Source organism: Cupressus sempervirens, chromosome 8, assembly GCF_028749045.1.
Source record: "Cupressus sempervirens isolate cs-2001-9-10 chromosome 8, ASM2874904v1, whole genome shotgun sequence".
NCBI classification, from domain to species: Eukaryota; Viridiplantae; Streptophyta; class Pinopsida; order Cupressales; family Cupressaceae; genus Cupressus; species Cupressus sempervirens.
The window spans coordinates 264,134,794-264,158,958 of record NC_143125.1 but is presented as its reverse complement, the minus strand read 5'-3'; positions in this window follow the sequence as shown (position 1 = coordinate 264,158,958).

The following is a 24,165-nucleotide window of genomic DNA, read 5'->3' as shown; positions in this document are numbered from 1 at the left end:
ATTCGTGGTGGTTGATAGGTTCTCCAAAATGGCACATTTCATTCCATGCCACAAAACTCATGATGCTATCCATATTGCAGACTTGTTTTCCAAAGAGGTGGTAAGACTACATGGTCTTCCAAGGAGCATAGTTTCTGACAGAGATACTAAATTTTTGGGGTATTTTTGGAGAACATTGTGGAAAAAGTTAAGAATTGACTTGAAATTCAGTTCCACGCATCACCCACAAACTGATGGCCAAACAGAAGTGGTAAATAGAAGTTTGGGCAATTTGCTTAGATGTTTAGTTGGGGATAAGCCCAAGGGATGGGATTTGATTCTACCACAAGCAGAGTTTGCTTACAATAACTCTATAAATAGGAGTACTGGAAAATCACCATTCCAAATTGTATATGGGAATAGCCCAAGGACTGCACTAGAATTGAGGAAGATAGAGCAAGGGGAGAGGACAAGTGCTGAAGCAGAAGAATTTGCTGAACATATCAAGCATCTACATGAGGAGGTTCAAGCACACATTACCAAGATGAATCAAGAGTATAAAGCTAGGGCTGATCAAAGGAGAAGACATAAGGAATTCCAAGTAGGAGATTTAGTCATGGTGCACTTACGAAAAGAAAGATTCCCAGCTGGTACTTACAACAAGCTAAAAATGAAGAAATTTGGCCCCTGCAAAATTTTGAAGAAACATGACTCAGGAAATGCATATGAAGTGGAGCTGCCAGATGGTATTCAAATTTCTCCCATTTTCAACATTGCAGATTTAACAGAGTATCATGATGATGGTGTAGATGAGGAGCTGGTGTTAGAGCCATGTCCAATTCCTACTTCTAAGAAGGAGGAGATAGAAGACATTCTAGATCATTGTGTGGGTAGGAGTACCAGAAATAGGCAGTATGAAGAGTATTTGGTGAAGTGGAAAGGACGGCCGATTGAGGACTCAACTTGGATTTTAGCAGCTAAGGTTTCCCATTTGGGATTTCCTCTACCATCCATAAAGTGATAGGGTCACTTTTCAATCTACCCTGGGTGTCTAATGCAGGAGCATCTAGAGGTATAAGGGCAATCCTATGTCACCCAAAAAAATGTACTTAGACTTAGTTTCTATTTGATGTGTTTTCATTTTTGGATACCCATATGGGTCAAATAAAGGTTCCAACTCTCACAGTTCCACTGTCAGTGCGTTTGAAAATCTCAAAAAAATAGGAGCATGTAATTGGGCCATCATTTTGGTAAACTAGAAGGTGTAAATTGGCCAGATGAATGTAATCATGATTTAGAGCATTCTAGAAAAAGAATCAGGTTAATAGGCCCCATAGTTTGAAAGTTATTGTAGTTTTTTGAGTTTTGGAGACCTCCTAAGAATGCTTCAAATTTAGGTTAGGGGCATTAAATGACCTTGAAAAGGGTCAAAAAAATGGGGGACAAGGTAGCTTGTCCATTATAGAGCACTTCGAGAGCTTTCTAGATATGTAAACGGATCGTCAATCGGAGCTACGATTCAAAAGTTATGCCTCCCGGAAGTTCGATTACCATTTTTGGATTCTTCTAGATTTGTGCCGACTTCTAATGCAGCTTTCGGAACCTTCTATTTGGTCGATGGATTCCTACTAGCACTTTCTAGAATGTACTCCTAGTCCTTAACCCTCCGAGGTCTATTTAAGGAGATTTCTAGCATTGTAAAAGGTAGTTCGGAGTGGAGTTTGAGAGGAGGTACTGAAAGGAGAAATTATCTCCAGATTTATGCTATTGTAAGCCCTTAGGGCATGTTTCGAAGTATATTTTCATGTACTATTTGTACTAGCTTATTTTCTCAATTAATATAATTTCCCCTTTTCTGTTGCATCCATTCTATTGTTCATGGCTTGTGTCCCCATCAACTCAATTTGAACTAAAACATCTATTTTTTTGTTTGTTTTTGTTTTACATATCTACTTTGTTGCACATATTTTTTCCTTCCTATAAATATTTCTCTTTACATGTATAAATGTTCACATTATGCCAAAATGAGAAATAAAATCATGGTGTGCCACCAAAATCATAGACAAAATCATATCCTAGTTATCTTGTAGCACCTTCAAAATGTGAAGATCAATCTGAAGCTTTGTTGATAACTCATACATATGATCTGCAATTGATAGATTGGTATCTTTGACTAGTGTCTTTTCATGATCTATTCTCTTCTTCATAATTTCCATGTGGAGAAGTACCATACCTTGCATATTAACCAATGTTTCCCTTATTTTGGCTTCTTCCTTTAATAGTTTAGCCTCAAGACCTGTCAAAAAAATGGTTTTACAAAATGATTGGAACAAGAGCTTAGATTAAGTGCTAGTTGATTGGCACTTTCCTTTAAGTCCATGCCAATCTTGGCCAGTTTCTCTTTTATTTCCTTGGTAAAGTTAATGGAATCACTAAACTTTACAAACAGAGATACAAAATTATTTACAACATTTTCTAATGTAGAAATCAAAGTAGATAGTTCTACTTGATCAATTGCTATCTTTTGTGCTACATTTTCTAGCACTTATTCTCAATCTTCCTTTTAGCTTTCATAAGGAGTTTGTCCTACCTATCAATATCCTCATTGAATTTATGGACAATATCAATTAATTGATCAATGATAGGGATTTTATCATTTACCTCTAGAAATAAAGCATCTACAAATATTTGTTTGATATCTTCCAAGACTTTGCTCCTATCTCTCTCAACTCTTAGCATTCATTGCTTTGCTCTTTTCTTACATAGCTCTCCCAAAATGTTCATTTCCTTAGCAGATAGATTTGATTGGTGCCAATTTGAAATTACAATCTCCTCATCAAGATAATTTCCATCAACTATCATCCCTTTGCCTTTTCCTTTTCTCTTGCTTTAGATAGTTGAAGAAGGAACAATATCTTTTCATTTGTCAACTGAATCCTTCTATTGTTGCTTGGTTGAGACTATAAGAATCTATTGTTGTTGATGCTTGATCAAGACTGTGGGAATTTTCTACTATTGTTGATGCTCAATCGAGATTGTGGGAGCCTATTTCTACTTAGTTGAAACTATGGGGATTTGTTGTTGCTTCTTAAGTGATGCCTTGGGTGGAGTAGTAGGAGGTGATGCTATTACATCTAGAGAAATATTCTCAAGATTTGACTCTTCTATAGTCTAAACCTCTGGTAGGTCACCTTCTTCCCTGATGTCAAAAATTTTCTTCCATGTCTTTTTTGTGGATTGCATAACATCTTCTATATTATTTGATAAAACTTGAAAAGTTTTAAATCTTGGAGTGTGTTTGATTTTATTTTTGGACATTTCCTCCTTGACTTCATTATCAGAGAGATTAGGCATAAGAATCCTTAGGGTCTATTCTCTGATATCTTTCTCTCTTTTTTTTGCCTTATCCCAAAGATGTGAAACAAGCTTTAGTAGATATTTGGGAACATGCCTTTTAAGCTCAGAAGGTTCATACTTCCATCTTGCCATTTTCTCAACCAATGCTTCCTCTTTCTATTTCTACTCCTCTTTTCTTCTAGAGTCATAAATGAAATATTTGAAACCTGTAATACCCCTTCCTTCCCTTATATTTTTAAGTTTTTACTTAAAGGTAGGAGGTTCCTTTTACAAAGATATAATTGGGGTATTATCTTTATCATTGCCATCTTCATCTTCATCATGTAGCTTTAGTTTCCTCTTGGGTTTTCTTGGTTTGGAGGTAGTAATCACAAGAGTATATCTTGTAGACCTCCTTGGTGGCTTGGATGGGTTCTTTACCTTCTTCTTGGGAGGTTCCTCTACTTCTTCTTCTTCTTTTTCATATTCCTCTTCATCTTCTTCTTCATCTTCTATATCATCACTTTTTCCTTTAGTTTAGGAGATGAATCTGATTTGGCAAGTTTCTTTTCAATACTTTCTAGTCTCTTCTTTCCTCTTTTTAGAATCTGAGGGATCTAAGTCTCAAGTGAGATTTTTTTTTAGCATCATCATATTTCCCAATATAGGATGCCTTGGGGTGCACTAGCTCATTGATGAGGGCCTTGATAATGTCTCTTGTCTCATCAATATTCACCTCATATGATAGAGGTTTAACCCATGCTATCCTAGGCCTGATTACCTATATGTGAACTCTATCATAGTCAACTAGGAAACATATGTCCTTCTCATAATCCCCTACAAGTTTTTTAGGGATCCTAAGCCTTCTCTACATCCTCTCCTTGAAATTTTCAAAGTACACATCCATGATGCTCTCAAAGTTTTTGCTCATCTCACTTATGATTTCATTTATATGATATTTTTTCTTCCAAACAGCATTTCCTTTTTAAGGAAAGAATTTTCGCACATAAAAAACAAACAAAATAAGAGCAAATTAAACTTAAATGTGTTGTTATTTGAGGCTTGAATCCTCTCCATGTTCTTTCTTAGCTATGTGCACTAAAGCTCAGCTAGGTCAAAAGATAGATTCTTCTTGACAATTTTGTATACTAGGTCCACTGCCTCACATGATACATTGTTTATATGGCTTGAGTTGTATATTTTGTGTGCAAGGACATGAATTTAAAACTTGATTTCCATTTCTTTCACATTGTTCAACTTCATACCTCTACCATCCCATTCAGCTAAGGTCAGCTTTTTCAGTTCTCCCCAACCTAGTGTTTTCGTAGTCTTAGATTTATTTGACAATAAATACCCTATTATCCTATGAATCATCTTCTTGGTGATGGGATAGGTCTTCTCCAAATAGAATGACATATTTTGGACTCAACTTAGTATAATCCTGATGCATTTGACTTGGAAGTTCATTGGCATGTGGATGATGTGGGTCAAACCCTTGACCTCTAGATGTTTTTGTTCTAGCTTCAATACATCATTATCTCACAATGCACCATATGTTTTATCTAGCTCAAGATAAAATGACCTAATGTCATGGATGAGAAGTACCTTTGGAGGAATCGATGAGTGTGCCCCTTGAGGATCCTTCTCCTTGAAAATTGCTACATAAAGCTAGAACTTTGGAGGAATGCAATCCAAACTCTTCACCAAAATTTTGAATCCTTTCTTGACCTTTATATTGGAAGATGCTTCCATGATGCTCAGTTGATGAAGAATCTAAAGAATACTAACTTCGCCTAAGGCTTTTCTTTCAAAAAACTTGTGTTTAATCACTTTGAAGGCTCAAGGAATGTTACACTCTCTAGAAAACTCCAAATTCACAATAACAATAAGATTGTGATTTCTCCCTTTTTATAAAATTTCAATTTTAGGGCTTCATTCAATGCTCCATACCAAGATAGGTAAGATAAGCTTGGTTTGGTGTCCAACCCTCAAATGCTCGGCAAACATTAACTAACCATGCTTGGTTGAGTCAATGACTTGGTTGAGTCTTCCCATGCTTAGTTAGCTCTAAGGAGTGACTCAGTTTGGTCTAACAATTTAGTTATGTCGAAGGAATGACTTGGTTGGAACTAAAAACTCAATCTAGTTTGACTTTTCCTTATGTCCAAGTGCATCTGATATGTTAATCTGGACTATCTTTCTTGGATGACTAGAATTGATGTTTAATAAGAGTTTTATCATAACTCTAGTGGTCCCATTTCCCATTCAAGAAGAGAAAATTGGGTCACCTAATTCATTACTATGAGTGTCAATAAACTCACTATTTTCACTTAAATTTTATGGAGACTTCATCACCCATTGCTTCTTCATTTGAGTCCTAATAATGCCAACCTTTGATTTCTTTTTTTCTTCAATTTTACCTCTGTTTATGTAGCTCTTTGCTAGATGACCAAATTCTTTACATACATAACATCATTTGGTAGGAAAAAAAAAATTTGAGATGAGTCCTCGTGCAATTAGCTCCAATGTATCCAAATTCTCCACATAAATAAAATTTGCACCAAGTGATGCAATCCCAACCAAATATTTCTTTAGCAAGTTGTTCAATAGGATTCCAATTCTTGGTTCTACAATCTGAAGATTTATGACCTTGTTTGTTACATGTGAAACATTTTCCTTCAAACTTAGCTTTCTTAGTATATTCACTTGTTCCATGTCCATGTTTTTGCAATTGTAACATTTTCCATTAAATTTTGACTTTCCATTGCTCCAACATTTATTTGAAGAGTGTCCTATCTTTCCAAAATATAGGTCTTTTATTATTTTTGAGCTCCTTGTGTTGGAATTACAAGTAGGAAAGGAGTAAAATTTTTAAGAGGGGGGGGGAGGGAAGGGGGTGAATCAAGATTTTAAACTTTGATCCATAAAACTTTCACCATTTATTAGATGCATTCAATATATAAACTAAAATAACATATAAAGTAAATGCATCTAAAACATGTAAGTAATCAAACACACATAATAGTAGATATGATTACCCAAAAACCCTCCAAAAGAGAAGGTAAAATTGGGGTGGGATGACACCCATAAATCTTTGCTAGTGCAATTGTAAAGTGTAGCCAATTAAGTTTACAATGGTTTCACCATGAATCATGGTCTACCCTATGAAAAGCCTACCCTGTTAAAGGCTTACAAAGGCTATTAAGTCTCACCTTTTTAGAGGATTTCAACACCTTGTTAGAAGTGTGCCTGATTAGATGACTTTTGGTTATTCACTTGGAATGCCACCCTGTTAAAGAATTTAGTGCAACCTATTAGGACTACTCTGCCTAGGATATTTAACTGAAATCACCTACTAGAATGTCTCAGCATAGATCTTGTGACTAATACTTGCATGCCTAATAATAGATTAACTCTACACAATGTCCTTCTTGATCCTTCAGAATTACATATAACAATGTTGTATCCTTCTCTATCCTTTGTTCTTCTCTAACTGATTCTGTAATTTACTCTCACTTCTAATTCACCTTGAATGCTCTGTGAACAATCTTATTTTCTTCTCCAATTTGATCATTCACCCCTTGTTACCTTCCTGTAACTTGATAAAAAGTTTAGGTATTTGTCTTCCTTATAAAGACTTTTGTGGCTTAGGGTTAGGTATGAATCTACAGTTTAAATTCATCCATATTTTTCACTTAAACCTTCCTATTTTTTGTGGGGGTTGAATTAGGAATTTAAATTTCAATCCATAAAACTTTCGCCTTTCATTAGATGCATTCAATATATAAACTAAAATAACATATAAAGTAAATGCATCTAAAACATATAAGTAATCAAACACACATAACACCAAATATGATTACCTAGAAACCTTCCAAATGAGAAGATAAAATTGGGGTGGGGATGACACCCACAAATCTTTACTATTGTAGTTGTCAAATGTAGCCAATTAAGGTTACAATGGTTTGACAATGAATCATGGTCTGCCCTATGAAAGGCTTGCCCTGTTAAAGGCTTTCAAAGACTATTAAGTCTCACCTTGTGAAAGGATTTTAACACCCTATTAGAAGTGTGCCCGATTAGAAGACTTTTGGTCATTTACTTGGAATGCCACCTTGTTAAAGGATTTAGTACAGCCTGTTAGGACTACTCCACTTAGGGGATTTAACTAAAATCACCTACTAGAATGTCTTAACATAGATCTTGTGACTGACACTTGCTTTCCTGATAACAAATCAACTCTGCACAATGTCCTTCTTGATCCTTCATGATCAGATATAACAATGATGTATCCTTCTCTATCCTTTGATCTTCTCTAACTGATTCTACAATTCACTTACACTTCTAAGTCACCTTGAATACTCGATAAACAATCTTATTTTCTTCTCCAATACCCCTTGTTACCTTCCTGTAACATGATATAAAGTTTAGGGCTTCATCTTCTTTATAAAGAATTTGGTGGCTTAGGGTTAGGTATGAATCTACGATTGAGATTCATCCATATTTTCTACTTAAACCTTCATATTTTTTGATTAGTTGCATGTAATTACATAGGAAATCCTCATCTAGATTCATCCTTATCTCCAAAAGATTGAGATCTATCCTCAGGTCGACTCGAAAATGGTTTACATAGTTAGTTGTGCCATTACAAACAAATATGTCCAATCTATGTTACTTGGCATATGAAGTTACTAATGCTTAGCATACATTGTAACTCTGCTTCTGACTTAACATCTAAACTACTCAACATCTATTGTTCACTCGGCACTTGAATCACTCAGCATGGTCTATCTACTTGGCACTTGAGTGACTCGACACATGAGTGACTCAACACTTATTGCAACTCAGCATGGTCTTATATTTATATAGTATACTTGACATGCACTACTAGTTCGACATGAACTAAGTAAATGAATTAAATGTGTTGACACTCAATTGTTAAAACTAACCTAAGATCAACACCTTGTTGTGATGACTCTCCTTGTTTAATGTGACCCAATCCTACTTTCCATTTGTGTCTTTTATAAGATATTTCAGCTAACTAATCCATGCTTTCTTGTGATCTCATCATTCTTTCATTGGTTTCTCTTTCTACTCTAAGATCATTCATGAGTGTTTCATTTTCAATCCTTAAGTTGATGACTTCTTGATTTGTATTATTCAACTAATTTTCCATATCTACCTAATGTAGTGAAAGCTGGTGGATTTCATTTTCTTTGTCTTCTATACTAGTGTTGACTAATATTTTTGTCTTCTCTAGCCATATTTTTGTCATTTTCAGCTTGGTTATTTTGTTCCATGTCTTCACATATTCTAACTGAATAAATCTCTTGTTCTCTTCTCAAATTTCTTACTTCTTCTTGAAGAATAAGGTTCCTTCTAAGTAGATCTTTTGTTGCTAGATCTACTTCATCTAAACTTCTTTCTTTGCAGATATCCTCAATTCTTTCTTCTATGTAGAGATTTTCATTCATCCTTTTTTCTAATTATTTTCTTCCTTTTAGGGATTGAGAGAGTTGCTCCTTCAGATTCTTATTTTTCTCCAAGGCCACATGTAGATCCAAATTTTCATTCTCAATCACTTTCTCTAGCTTGTATACTTCCATTTTCTCTGATCTTTTCTCTCAAGCTACTAAACATTCTAATAAGAGAACCTTTCTTTGATACCAATTATTTAAAATGTAATGCAAACTAGTTATGTGGGGGGGTTAAATCAAGAACCACTTAAACTTATTTTACTTAATCCACTTTATTAAGTTGTCTAATCTACTTGCATGCAAGAAACATAAAGATATAAAGTAACAACACCATAACACAATGTTTGGTAACCTAGAAACCCTCCAAGTAGAAGGTAAAAATGGGGTGGGGATGACATCCATAATGCTTCACTAATATAGTAATAAAGTTGGTCTATTAAGGCTTACAACTGATCACTTCGGACAATCTTACTCAATTAAGAGTAATAAAGACTGTTAGGTCCACCTTGTGAAAGGATTTATACAATATAATTAAGTATGTACTCTATTAGGAGTTTCAGCAAAGGACTGTTAGGTCTACCCTATTAGGAGATTTGAGACCAATTTACCTATTAGGATGAATCAATGGATGATCTTTGAAATGCAAATATGGTTTTTGTTGAAGATCCTTTTTAGTAAATTTAATCAACTAACTATGATAGATGAGTCTCTTCCTTTCCTTGTGTTGCTTGCAACCTTCTAGACAATCTACTCTTCCATATTTTCTAATACAATGTTCTTAAACTTGTTCTCTTGTCCTTTGGATAATCAAAACATATTATACTTATATCTATTCAAATAGTTTTCATATAGGTTGACTACAACATAATTATTTTCAAAAATAATCACCAAGTAAGCTCAATGCTGGAACTTGGATCTAATGACTTAATCAAGTGATGCTAAAGATACTCAGGCACCATTGTCACCTTGGCTAACTTTGGCACTCAGTTGATATTGGATGCTTAGTTCCTACTAATCACTCAATAGACACTTTTGACTTGCTTTGCACTACTCTGCCAACTTTCTTATTATTTTGGAAAACTCTTCTAACTCGATTCTCAATGGAGCTTAGTCAACACTATAACTTGTTGTGAACTATCAACTCGGTTGGAACTACAACTCATTTTACAAGGTTAACACTATTTTCTTGGTTCCTTTATGGTCTTCATTAACACTATAGGATGGATACTTGATTACAACTTTCTTTCCATTATGACTAAGTGTTTTGACACTAATTGACAATATATTTTATAATGAGATTAACATATTCAACTATTAACTTTGAATATTTCAAATATTGGAAGATAGATAATAAACTAGTCATATATTAGAGTGAAATAATAGTATTTAATTCTAGATGTAAATATTTCTTTTATGAGCATATTCTTATTCTTACCTAAAACATTTCCACTATTAGAACAAAGTTCTTCTCCAATGGCTACATTAAAATAATTTGTCAACAATTTCTTAACCTCGACTAGATTTTTGAAAATAAATCTGCATGGAGTAGACATTCTTATGGGCATTTCCCTATCTAAGCATAAACATAAATTTGTCCCTATTAAAAAACTAACCAATTAATCAAGTCAAATGCACTATTTCGCTCTCTTTAACACATCTAGACCTCTAAAATTTTAGGATTATTCCATGCTGAAATCAACAAATATCATGCAATATTATATTGGATACACATGATGTAGCTCCAATGAGTGAGACCCACCTCATACATTATTAGTTTTGATAGCATACAAATAGCTTTTAAAAAATATGCCCTCTACTTTTAGGTTTGTCTGAATATTTTAGAAACTTGTAGTTTTAATAATACAATGCCAACTCATCTAGATATAATTGAGCCATTGTGTCAATAAAGTAGATCCACTTCACCATACATATACCATCCACTCTGAATTAAGCTCATGGTAATGAGTAATATATCATTATTTACTTCTTCATTGTAATAAATGAGTTTTCCCCATTGATCAATATCCATAGAAAATAAATTGAGGTCAACAATTTAGAATTATACATGCAAAACTGTTTAACCTATAGGCTACTGATGATTACCATTTTCATAGATTCAAGAGAGGATGCCACAATTGAACAAAGGGTTCTAACTAATAAGCAAGTATGTATGTATGTACTCTAAGAAAAGGAATCACCAGTCTCTTCATCAAACAAAATTGAAACAAACACATTACCAACTTCATTAGCCAACACCTTGCCAAGATCATGACTTCAAATTTTGATAGACTATGACTTCAGCATTTCCTTATATGAAGACACTATCTAACATGATTATTTTATGAAGGACATTTCTTCAAGTTAGATATATATGCATGTTTCTTTTCTATTATTTTCCTTAGAACTCATTTTCTTGTCTCTATTAAGTGGACCTTTTTTCCTCAAAGAATTAAATTACTAATGTTAATAATAAATATAAAGTAATCTTTTCCTAGACTTGCTACAAGTGATATAAAACTTTGGGATTCCCAAAGTATGAACTTTTTTTTTGAAAGTAATCATTCCCAATAGATGTAAAACAACATTCAGTATAATTAGATACCTTGAGGAAACCTGTGCTAGCCTACAAGATACAAGTTACACCATCAAGCTATTCAAATGTGTTTTGTGATATCTGTCAGTTTTGGTTTGTGAATATGCCATACTTTCCAACCTACAAAATTCTATGTTGCATAAATGTAGACATAAACATTATAAAAGTAGTTATTGTACAATGGACCTCAACAAACTTGCTATGAATTTTCATATGAAATCCAAATTGTAACTTATTTTGTATGGGTTCAAAATACTATCTAAGAGATAAAATTTTCAAATCAATCAATTAAGAACTACTGACTACTATTTATCTTCATATTCTTTATATTTATGCTCTTCTCTATTATTCATAGCTTCAACATTTTTTCTTTTTCTCTGCATAACAAGTGTGATGCAAAAAGACAATTCTTAAGAATTTCATGAACTCTCAATTCTAGGAAAGCTTTTTTAGGAAAGGACCTACCTTTAACACATATTGATTAATAATCACACATAGTGCTCCAAAAGAAGAATGAGGTATAACATATCTGAAATCTAGCTATGAAGTTATAAAGTTTTGAAATTTGCCAATTATCTTAGTTTTCTTTGACACTTTGCTTTGTAGTCAATGGAGCATTCTTATTTTTTAGATTTCACTAATGAGCATTCTGCCAATGACCTCCCTCTTTAGTTGTATACTAATCTCTATCTTTTATATACCTAATACTTTTGTGCAAATATTTATAATTTTATTTTGTGACTATTTGTATAGTTCTTGTATTGTCCATTTCACTTATACCATCACATAATGGTTTTATCCTTTCTTTTATAAACAATTATTTTTAATAAGTCTAAATGTGGTATGTTATACAAAAACAACAAAAGTATTTTCTATCTATTGTCGATTAACTTACTAAACTAAACTATTTAAATAGGGGTCATCGTGTAATGTGCACTTAATTATTATCTACTAGTATTTGATGAATGATTATTTATATTTACCATAATGCCTTTTAATATATAGATTGATACTTCAAATATCTAAATGATTCATGTAAATACTAAGAAGCATAATTATTGCATCTATATTAATTTTGATTTGTCTTTTCTAACACTAAGAATTAATAAAAAGTCAAGACTTGTATTTATAGATGTTGTGATAGAAAAATAGAAATCAATCTACTTAGATAATAGATAACTTCCCATAGAGAAATTAGATTACATCATCATTAATATGTTTCCATTTACCATTCCAAATTAAGGAGTTACTCTTTCCCAACAAAATACACAATCTGTTACGAATTTAAGCCACGTGCCCAATAATCTTTTTTCTAACAAAAATTTCATCCCACTAGTTAGAAAAAGGTAGGGACTAAAGCTGAAGCAAAGCTCTTGTTTGATATAGTTATCTCTTGGCTAAATTATTTGTTCATTGACAACATGGTTTATTGGTGACTTATGGGATCATTAACTATATAAAGGATATCTTGGGGTCCATTTAGGAAGATTTAATAGATTTTTAAGTAAGAATTTTCTTCAAAAGGTTAGTATTATTATATTTAATTCATAAGTACATTAAAGATTGATTAAAATAAGACTGTACATTGAAAATGAGAATAATGTGATCTTTAAGTTCATATTAACATAATAATTTTCTTCAAAAGGTTAGTATTATTATATTTACTTCATAAGTACATTGAAGATTGATCAAAATAAGAGTGTACATACATAATGAGATTGATTTGATCTTTAAGTTTGTATTAATGATAGGTAGCGCTAGAGAAATAACTTACATGTAATTGATTATTTTTTCCTCATATTTTAATTGTGTTGCTTGTAAAGTCCCTTTCCTTTGTATAACAATGGATTAATCTTTCCAAAGGGTTTACTATTAATTTCAAATGGATTATCAAGGTGTCTTGTCACTAATTTGAGTTTTCTTGTATTTCCTAGGGTAAAAATGTAATTAGATATCTATATCTAAACTTGCTACTTATTTTTCTTCCTTACCTCTTGAGTCAATTTCTTGGAAAATGGTATTCAATGAAAATTTAGTTTTTGTGAGATCAATATCATGCTTAGAATATTAAAATACTCTTCTATTGATTCAAGCTATTGAAAAAAAATTGATACAAGCATGATAAATGTGTTTCAATAATTGTTTTTTTATTGATATCAAACCTAATTTTTGTTGGTAAGACAAATGCTTATATGATTTAAGTACTATCACTTGTTTGATTGATGAAGAGGATTTGATCAAAAAGATGTAACAAAAGCACCTAGAAGAAGTGTTGAGTTATGATATACAAAGGAGTACAAGAATCAGCTAAGATAGTGATATCATAGGGCATTGATAATCTACTTAAGGCTGCAAAGGTTGGCTACACTAAGAAAGTTCAGAAAAACAAGTTAAACTAAATTTACCTACCAAGCTTGATTGAATGGATAGTAGGTGCTAAGAAAATTTAATGCAAGCCAAGTAGAAAATTAGTTGGAGCCGAGTAAAAGTTCATCTTAATGAATGCTGAGAAAAATAATTGATGCCGAGTGAGGTTTAGTTAATGTTGAGCACCAATAAACTTTATTTCATGCCAAGTCATTTTTTAGTGGATGTCAAGTAATACAATATGTGTCGAGCATCATAAGAAAGTTAATGTCAAGTCCAACATTATTAGAAAGATCATGAATTTGATGGATCTAAGCCAACAAGTTTGTTTTCTTGGATTTTATGACCTAGGTGAAAGATAAGATTGATGAGCTAGTGGCATAGAATTCATGGTAAACCATTTTGAGGTGAATTCAAAGAGGATTAAAGATGAAGTTTCTATAAGTGACATGGAATTAGACATAGATTCATTGAATCCTACCTAATATATCCTAACCCTAAATTGGATGATGGAGAATGAACAACAAAAGATTTTAATTCTCTATTTATAGGGATGGTTGGTCAGAAGCAAGGGTTTTCATGTGCCAAAACCTAAGGAAGACAAGGAATCAAGGGGTATTGCTTCATCAAGTGACCTAAGTAAAGAGTTTGCATTGACATGTTAAGAAAGAAGGCTTAAGGGTATGAATTCTTGAAGGGTGAACAAGCTATTAGAATTGGAATGTGTGAAAGCAAAGAAGAATGGAGGACTAAAACAAAGATCTATAATTTGCAAATGGAGTTGTAAATTGTTATCAGATCAAGCCTTACTATTACTCTCTAATAATTGTATTAGTCTAGGGTAAATCCTTTGGATTAAGGTTGACCTAACAATCATTTGTAAATCCTTTCACTAGGTGACATTCCAAGTGAATGGTCTAAAGTCTTCTAACAAGGCTAACTCCTAACAAGATGATTGAAATTCTTTAATAGGGTCACATTTAATAGTGTGTATTGTAGCATTTAATAGAGTTGGCCTTTCATAGGGCATCACTTCAAAAGAGTGAAAAAGAGTAGCATGTTACTGGTGGTTTTTCCCAAATTGAGTTTCCACATAAATCATTATATAAAATGTGTTACTAACTCTATTATGTTTCATGTTTACATTTCTACAAGTTGATTTGATACAAGTTTTAAGTGACTACATAATCTTATGGATGTATGCATGATGATAAATGTTTTATGGGTTCACTAAGTTGAGAAAAGTTTTATTTATACATATGGATCTTGAATAACTAATTCACCCCCCCTCTTATTTATTCTAAATAATTCCAAAAATTGGTATTAGAGCCATCTACTTAAGAGGACTAGTTTGAAGGTACTAGAAGCACAAAGATCAAGATGTCAAAAAGAGAAGTACCCAAGCTTAATAGAGATAACTTTCCTACATGGAAAATTTTGATGAAGCTACACCTTGGAAGACTTGGAGATCATGTAGAATCTAAAATCACTATTGAACATGTTGATCTTGCTAGAGCCCTAACTTGAGGATATGAAAAAGAAGAAAGAACACAATAGGCAATGCTAGAGATTACCTCTTCCCTAAGCTACACTAAATTTGATGATATCAAAAATCTTGATAGTGAAAAGAAAATGTGGGATGTCTTAACCACTATCTATGGAGGAGACACTAATGTTCTAAGAGGAAAAGCTAAAAGTCTTAAAGGTAAGTTTGATGATATGCGAATGCAAGAAGGTGAAAATATTGCTCAATATTGCTCAAGGATAAGAGGTGTTGTTAATGCAATAAGAGGAGCTATTAGTAAAATAGATGATGATATTATACTAAGAAAATTTTTAAGAACACTATTGCCTATATATGTTATTAGAGTTTCTACAATACAAGAACTGAGATGTACACTAGGGAATAGTTCATCTCTTGAAGGTTTGGTAGGTAGGCTCACTGCTTTTGAGCTTTCCAACTTTAATAACTACAAACTAGAAAATATCAAATCTGGTTTCAAAGCTAAGTTGTCATTAAAGGAACCTAATGAAAAGAAGAAGAAGAAAAAGACAAAGCATGTGTCTAATGGCAGTGACACAGATGAGGAGGATGTAGAACAATTTGAAGCACTACTAGCAAAGAAATTTTACAAAGGTAAAGAAAGTTTAAAGGTAAGATACCTATCATTTGTTTCAATTGCAATGAGGTTGGTCATATTGCTACTAGATGTCCATAGAAGAAGAACTATAGAGGTGATGACAAGTAAAAAAGTAGAAGAGATGAAGACAACAAGGATTACAAAGATAAAGGAAATAATGCTTGCTACATTGCTAAAGAGGAAACAAATGATGAATCTAAAGAACATGATGATGAAGTGGTGTATGTTGCAATGAAGGATGAATCTGATGAAGATGACACAACTGTACTTGTGTCTTTTATGCACAAGAATGACAAATGGATCATTGACAGTGGGTGTTCAAATCACATGATTGGAGATAAAAGTACATTCATTACCTTGGATTGTTATGATGTAAATAGTGTAACATTTGGTAATGATGCACCATTCTTGATAAAAGGAAAAGGTTCTATAAAACTCACAAAAAAGATTTTATGTGACAATTCATACTATGTTGAAGGACTTAATTATAATTTGTTGAGTGAGTCACAATTGAGTAATTCAAAATGTAAGGTTAACTTTGAAAACAAGATTGCTAAGATATATGATACTGATGGAAAAATGATTGAAAAAGGTGATTAGACTAGGAGTAATCTATTCTACCTTGATATAGAGGATGCTACTTGTCTAGTTATAAAATTTTATGATGTGTGGCTATGGAATAAAAGGTTATATCATGTTAATTTTGATAACTTGGTTAGTATTAGTAACATGAGAAAAGTTAGAGGTTTGCCTAAGTTAAAGAAGTCTGATAATATAATGTGTAAATAATGTTAGTTAGGAAAAATGACAAAGTCAAGTTTTAAGAGTAAAACTCATACCTCTAAAAGAAATAATAGAAATTGTTCATATAGACTTTTGTGGACCAATTGAAGTGCAAAGCTACAGAGGAGATAAGTACATTATGTTGTTTGTTGATGATTATCCTAGAATGATGACAATTATGTTTCTAAAATAGAAATTTGATGTTTTCCAAATTTTTAAGTGGTACTTAGCAAGAGTTAAGAAGGAAGTAGGTAAAAGTCTAAAATGTTTCAAATTTGATAGAGGAGGATAATTTACATCAAATGAGTTTGAGATGTTTTGTAATGATAGAGGTATCAAAAGATAAACATCTTCTCCTAAAACCCCTCCATAAAATGGAATTGTTTAAAGGAGGAACAAGTCTATAATGGACTATGCTAGAATACTCATGATGGAGAAAAATGTTGCTTTGAAATACTAGAGAGAAGCTATAAGTATAGATGTCTATATCATGAACCATGTACAAGTCAGGAAAGGTACTCATTCAACACCTTTTGAACTATGGTATGGATACTAACCTAATGTAAAATATTTTAAGTTATTTGGAAGAAAAAAAATTATTCTCAAAGACTTTAGGAATGGTAAAATAGATGCAAAAAGTGAAGAGAGTATATTCCTAGGTTATTCCACAAGAAGTAAAGCTTGTAAGTGTTAAAATACTAACACTAATAAAGTTGTAGAAAGTGCAAATGTCAAATTTAATTAATATATATAAGTATATGAGGCTGAACCTATGAAAGAACCAAAAGAATACAAATCATTTGTATACTTTGATGGAGGTATGCCTACTAAAGAAGTTGTTGCAAACCAACAACACGTTTCAATGACTACTGAGTCACATACTATGAATACCAAGTTTCATTTAGGAATTGAGCCACATTCAAATGCCAAGTTACAGAATGAAGTTGAGGTACATTTTGATTCTAAGATTAGTGTACATGAGAGAGATTTTGAGCTACCTGATAGAGATGTACACAATGACTCTAAAGTTGAAAGACCAAATGAAGAAACTAGAGTTGAACCAAGATTGTCCAAATATGTCAAGAGATATCATCCTGCTACACAAATTATTGGAGATAAAGATGATAGATCAATGAAAAGTAATAAATTTAGAAATGATACATTTTTTTTGAGCATGAAAGAACCTAAAACAATGAAAGATGCCTTAAAAGATGTGGATTGGAGTAAAGCCATAGAAGAAGAGATTGAACAAATAGAGAAAAACAAAACATGGACTCTAGTTCCTAGACCAGAAGACAAAAATGTGATTGGCACCAAGTCAGTATTCAAAAATAAGCTAGATGAAAATGGTGAAGTCACAAGGAACAAGGCCAGATTAGTTTGCAAAGGATATGCACAAGAAGAAGGAATTGACTATGGAGAAACTTTTCCTCTAATTGCTAGATTAGGAGTAAGAAATCTGCTTGCTTATTTCGCATACAAAGGTTTCAAAGTTTATCAAATGGATGTAAAAATCTACATTTCTAAATAGAATTTTAGAGGAAGAAGTTTACATAGAACAACCAGAAGGATTTATTGATGTGACCGATAATAAGAATATGTTATGTAGATCACACAATGCTCTATATGGTTTGAAACAAGCACCAAGAGCATGGTATGAGAGACTTCATAAGTATCTTGTGAAGTTTGGATTTGAAAGGATAGATGATAACATCAATCTATATATGAAGACAAAAAAAGGAAAATATATTTTGTTATCTAAAATTTTTGTTGATGATATTTATAGGACCAGAAAATGGGCTAATATCTAACAAATTATGAGAAAATCACAAACTCAATACACATACGTTGATACCGTCTAGTCTAATACGAAAGCCAAATAAACAAAAGGAATCAACATAAAGTTAAAAACCCCCTCTTTCATTTGTAGCTCCCATGTCCTTCTTTCTTATCCATGTGATGTAGCTCCAATTGTCTATAATGCACACAATTAGGAAGCAAAAGCCTATGATAATGATATGAGAGTACTAGAAGAAGTGATTTAAGGTTAAGAGAGAAAAATACCAAGGATTGAAAATGAGAGGAAGAATGCTTAATTTATAATCAACATGCAAGATGAGAGCATTGGACTTGTCACCTTGGATATGCAACTTGGCAAGAGATTCCTTTGAGAATCCATGACACATATGACATAAGATGCCAAATGTAGGATTTTATGATGCTTGGAAGTCAAACATGACTATAAATGGAAGAAGATCTATAACATGTCAAGTGACACCTCAAACCCACTTAGAACCAATAATCTATGAAAATGGAAGCCAAATATAGATATGTGTAAGGGAATAAGAATATATGGATTATGACATATCTCAGCCAAGTGTAGATGGAGAATCCATGATGTGTCATGCCCATGTGTCATGATGATGTCAAGATTATGTCAATATTATGTGGAATATCTAAAATAAAAAACCACATATCCACACAAATACAAATTAGGAATTTAGAAATTAATCATGGAAAATATGACTTAGGAAATTGTGAATTTCTATGGTTTGCAAGTGATGAATTAGTTAATTAATAAAGTTAATTAATTGAGAATGATAATTAGGAAGAATAATTACTAAAATGGCATAGGATTAAATTATTGGTTATTTAATTCTATAGAGAAAATTAGTAGATGATTGGCCAATTTTATTAATAAGTGTGATAGTATCCTTTGATGAAAATGTGGCGATTAATTAGATTGACTAAGATGATGATTGGTAGACCAAAGCCATGGTCAAATTGATTGATTAATTAAAATTGATAACATGACAAGGACACATGACATGAATTAAGGACATGTAACATTTAATCGATATCATAATTGCTACATGGTCAAGATTGACTAGTAGGGTTGATCATAATAACATCAACAGATGTTGTCAATATCATTAAAATGGTTTGATGATGTCATGATCTAACACTAAGGGACTCAAAAATGTTTGAAGATTGAATGACAAGAATGACAGTTTGACCTAGCATTGAGAGCCATGACAATACTAAGGTTAGATTGATAGGTTTTTGAGGCATTGAAAGCCACAACAATGCCTAGGATTGGACAATGATGATAGATTTGGGATTTTTGACACATTTTGGGTTGATAAAGACTAATTTTAGTTAGATTTGGGGTGATTATGGGTTGATTTGATATGATTTTGAGTTGATTTGATATGATTTTTGATGATGTTGAAATGGTTCTGAAATTATCTACAATTGATGTCAAAGAAGATATAAATGATGAGAGACATTGTTGAAATATAATCAAGTTGGCCAAAAGATCAAAGTTAGTGTAATGAGAAAATAGGATGAGTTAGTATGAAATAATGATGAAACCATAGATGTGAACCATTTTTTACTGTCTATATTTTGCCCCTTTTTTATACAATGTGATTTAGAGCATTGTGTCAAAGAACACTGATGAGATAGCCACAACAACATGCCCCAGTAGGGATGATATATATGGATACCCCCTTAATAAATTTATTGAGATAAGCATATGATAGGTCAATATATCAAAAATAAGAAGACAAATCCATAGCAATTGATGGATCATAAATTAGAGTTCAAATGCGAAAGTTATGAGGTCTAGAGTGTAAAACGAGGGTCAATCAAGGGCCCAAGAGTAGTTTCAGGGGTAACCACTCAAGAAAGTGACAAAATAATGAAAATTATAGCTCAATTTGTTCACAACAAATATACATATCCAACACAACTAATGGATTGCAAATTAGAGTTGAAACACAAAAGTTATGGGCTCCAGAGTGCAACATAGGGGCTCTGAGAGTAGTTTTGGATATCTAACTACTCCAAGTGCACCCAAAACTCACCCAAGTGTGCTTAGGGCACACTTGGTAAGCCCAAGTGCACCCTAGGTGCACTTGGGAAGCCCAATTGTGCTCTAAAAGTGCAGATTGTGCTCCAAAATGTGCTAGGGGCCAAAATCAACCTGACTAGACTCAGAATGACCTAAAACTTTGTGTGCATACCCAAAATTATGGAAAGATGTCATAACATGAGTGAAATTAGTCAAAAAAGTGTTATACTAAGGTTGGACTAGGTGGAAAGCCATAGAAGGTTGACAGAAAGTGTAGGATGATGCAAGAATCCAAGAACACAAGATGAAGATGATTTTTTGTATCAGAATACATGATCATGGTGTTGGATGAAGAGATGAATAATAAGAGGTTGAGGAGATGAGATGAGGACCATTTAGAATGAAGTGAAGACCTTTTCATTTAGAAAGTGCACTATATGTCAAATGGAGCTTTATTTTGATATGGAAAATAGAATGCAACACATCATGGCATAAAGGACTAGAGTGCAAATGAAAACCTTTTTCGTAAAAAAACACGATGCAAACAGAAAGTGACCTTGTCCTTCCAGAGGCATACATGCATGCCCTAGACTATCAAATGTACATTTTAATAGACAATAAATAAAAGATGATCATTAACCATCCCAATCACTCTCATAGATCAATTTATATCATTGAGTGGTATAGGAACATGATCAAAGAAAAATAAAGCACAAATAAATCACTCACTAAACAATGTGAGCCAACAACTATTCTTATCCATTATTACTTTCTTTTTAGTGTTTTAGGTCTTTAGATAGTGTTTGATAGGTTGATAATGTGATAATTCTATTTTTGGATTTAGTTGATAGGTTCATAGTGACACATTGGGTTGATTGTTGGTTCACATTGCTTAGATAGGTGCAATTGTCATTGAAGTGTAGTGCTTTGAGTTTCAATCTACAAAGTCCAAGTGTTTATGCAAAAGGAGTGGTAATACACAATGACTATTTATAAGGCTTATTACAAAATTTTGACAAGTTTTGTGTTTTTTAAGGGTTTTTTGAGGATATTTGATGTTCTTGTGTGACTGGTTTCTTTAGGACATTTTAAGATTTTTAAGATTTACTCTAGGATGTTTTATGATTTTTAGTGATTATTTTAGGACATTTTATTATTTTTAAGATTTTGTTCAGGTCATTGTTTAATTTTTTTTTTTTTTTTAGGATCATATTTGAATTTTTAGGATTTTTTCAAGATCGTATTTGAATTTTTAGGATTTTTTTAGGATCGCATTTGAATTTTTATGATTTTTTTAGGATCATATTTGAATTTTAAGGATTTTTTCAAGATCATAAAGGATTCTAAGTTTTTTTTCCAATCTGATATGTGATAAGTCCAATGGATAAGATGTGCTTAGGGACATGCCCCTAGTTCAAGTTCAAAATCATGCATTGTGTAGGTGATATGCCTCTAGACAAGATATAAACTATGTACAAAGGCCAACGACAAAGTATGTACAGACTAGTGACACTTGGGTAAGATAGCAATAGACATTAACCAATTTGTGGTCTAAATAAGGGGCTAGGGATGTCTTACAATATGAAGGATATAATTAGGGAATGAAAAAAGGGGGAAAAATAAGATGGGATCTCAATAGATGGAGGAGCAATAACTGATTACACATGGTGCCTATTTTCCTAGTTTTCACCATGGTACTTGTCCAAAGCACCTATTTGCCAGGTTTTCACATGTGGAGAAAAAAAATTTTGACTCTAATTTTCATGCCAAGATGCCTGTTTGCCATGTTTTCATCAAGGCATCCATTTTTTTCATGAGTTTTTACACTTTTTTCTTTCTTTTTTTAAGGAATTTTTTCAATTTTTTGATATTTTCTTAGGATTTTTAGACAGAATCATGAATGTTGTTGATGAATGCTGAGAATAAATCTATTATTAGTTCTACTAGATAATAATCTCTCTATCCATGACTAAACATAACTATGCAGGATTCATTATGAGTTTGCAACTAAATCAAACCACTAGAAAGGCCTTGAGATATACCATCATGTACCATATGTAAGATAGTGTCTGCTTCTTGTGAATCAAGGCATCTGAGGATAATTGGTCAAAGAATATGTTGTATGGGATGTCACTGATGATGATGTATTCAAAGGCTCAATGGATGGAGGTTTGATTTTGGGTGTTGGAAAAGTTAGGTAGTTGGATTTGTGGGTAAACAACTGGATATAAGGAAGGATTGGGAGGATTGAGACAAATGACCTTCCACATGAAGGTTGATCAAGAGAGATCAAAAAGGATTTGTAGCACGTTGAATACTAGAACACTAATATTCTTGGCATCATCTTTTCATTTTGTATCCTTGGGAGATGCTTAGCTTTTTCTTTTTCAAAGTCTAATGGTGCCTTTTAGTTTTCACCAAGAGACCTATGCTTGTTATTTTTTTCTTTTCTTTTAGTTTTGTAACTAGAAGGAGTTGACTCCCAATAATATACCAATGTGTTCACTTTAGGAGAAATTGCTTCTATATGATAGTTGTTCATAATGCCTCCATATATTTCAAAGTCTATTATAAGAGCATCATCATTGTTAAATTGATCAAAAATTGGTGGTCCATGTTGGTCCCAATCCAATAGTTCAGGATAACTTAAGGGGATGTCATCATCAGTGTTGAATGGTCTTTGGTTGAAGGTAGATATATGGATATCAGATTTAGTGCTACCATTGGGGCCATGTTTAGAAGTTGCAGGACGGTTGGTTTTAGGTTGGGTATCTTCAGATGACTTTTCATTGTTCAAAACATTAACAGTCTCACACGTTGGTACCTTAGTACTAGGAGGACCTATTCGCAATGGTTTGAATCCAAGCCCCAAACTAGGAGGTCATCCTTTTGTAGTGATAGGTTTGATTATTTCTTGCTTCTATTTTTTTTTTCCAATATCTAAAACCACCATAGCCATCATAGGCTTGTTTCTGCATGATAGTGAACCTAGCTCCATACTTGCTAGGAGATATCAAAGTGGGTTATTGTTCTAGCTTTTCTTTCTCAATACAAATGAATTTATTCTCATAGACATGTTCTTCAAGTAGGCCTCCTCTGTGAATGAAATTGATAAAGTCATATTTTTTGTACTGATCTCAAAATTTTGTGCTTGCAATAGTTTTGATTTACCATAAGATTGGGGAGAAACGGGTTACTCCCTAATGTGGAATACTTGATACATAAAGTACTCTCCACAACTATTGTCTTCAATCTTCAACTTTTCTTTGGCCTTACTAAGAAGTATATCTACATCCACATATTTGTAGGAATCTTTGTGTTGTGCTTCATTATTTTTTGGGACTTGGTATGTAGTAGCATCTCTCAAATTAACACAAAATTGGAAAGGGTCTAGATCACTAGGGATGGTAACCTCCACATTTTTATAGGAAAACTTCAAATATTGATTATATATAGAGGGTACTTCTTTCATAGCACAAAGCCAAGGGCATCCTAGTATCATGTTGCAATTCATTTCTATATCTAGGACTTGGAATAATGTATTCTTAGTAGCTAGACCAACTCTGATGGGTAATATAATGATGCCCTTGAAGAAGAATTCACCATCATCATAGGCCTTTATTGTGATTCTAT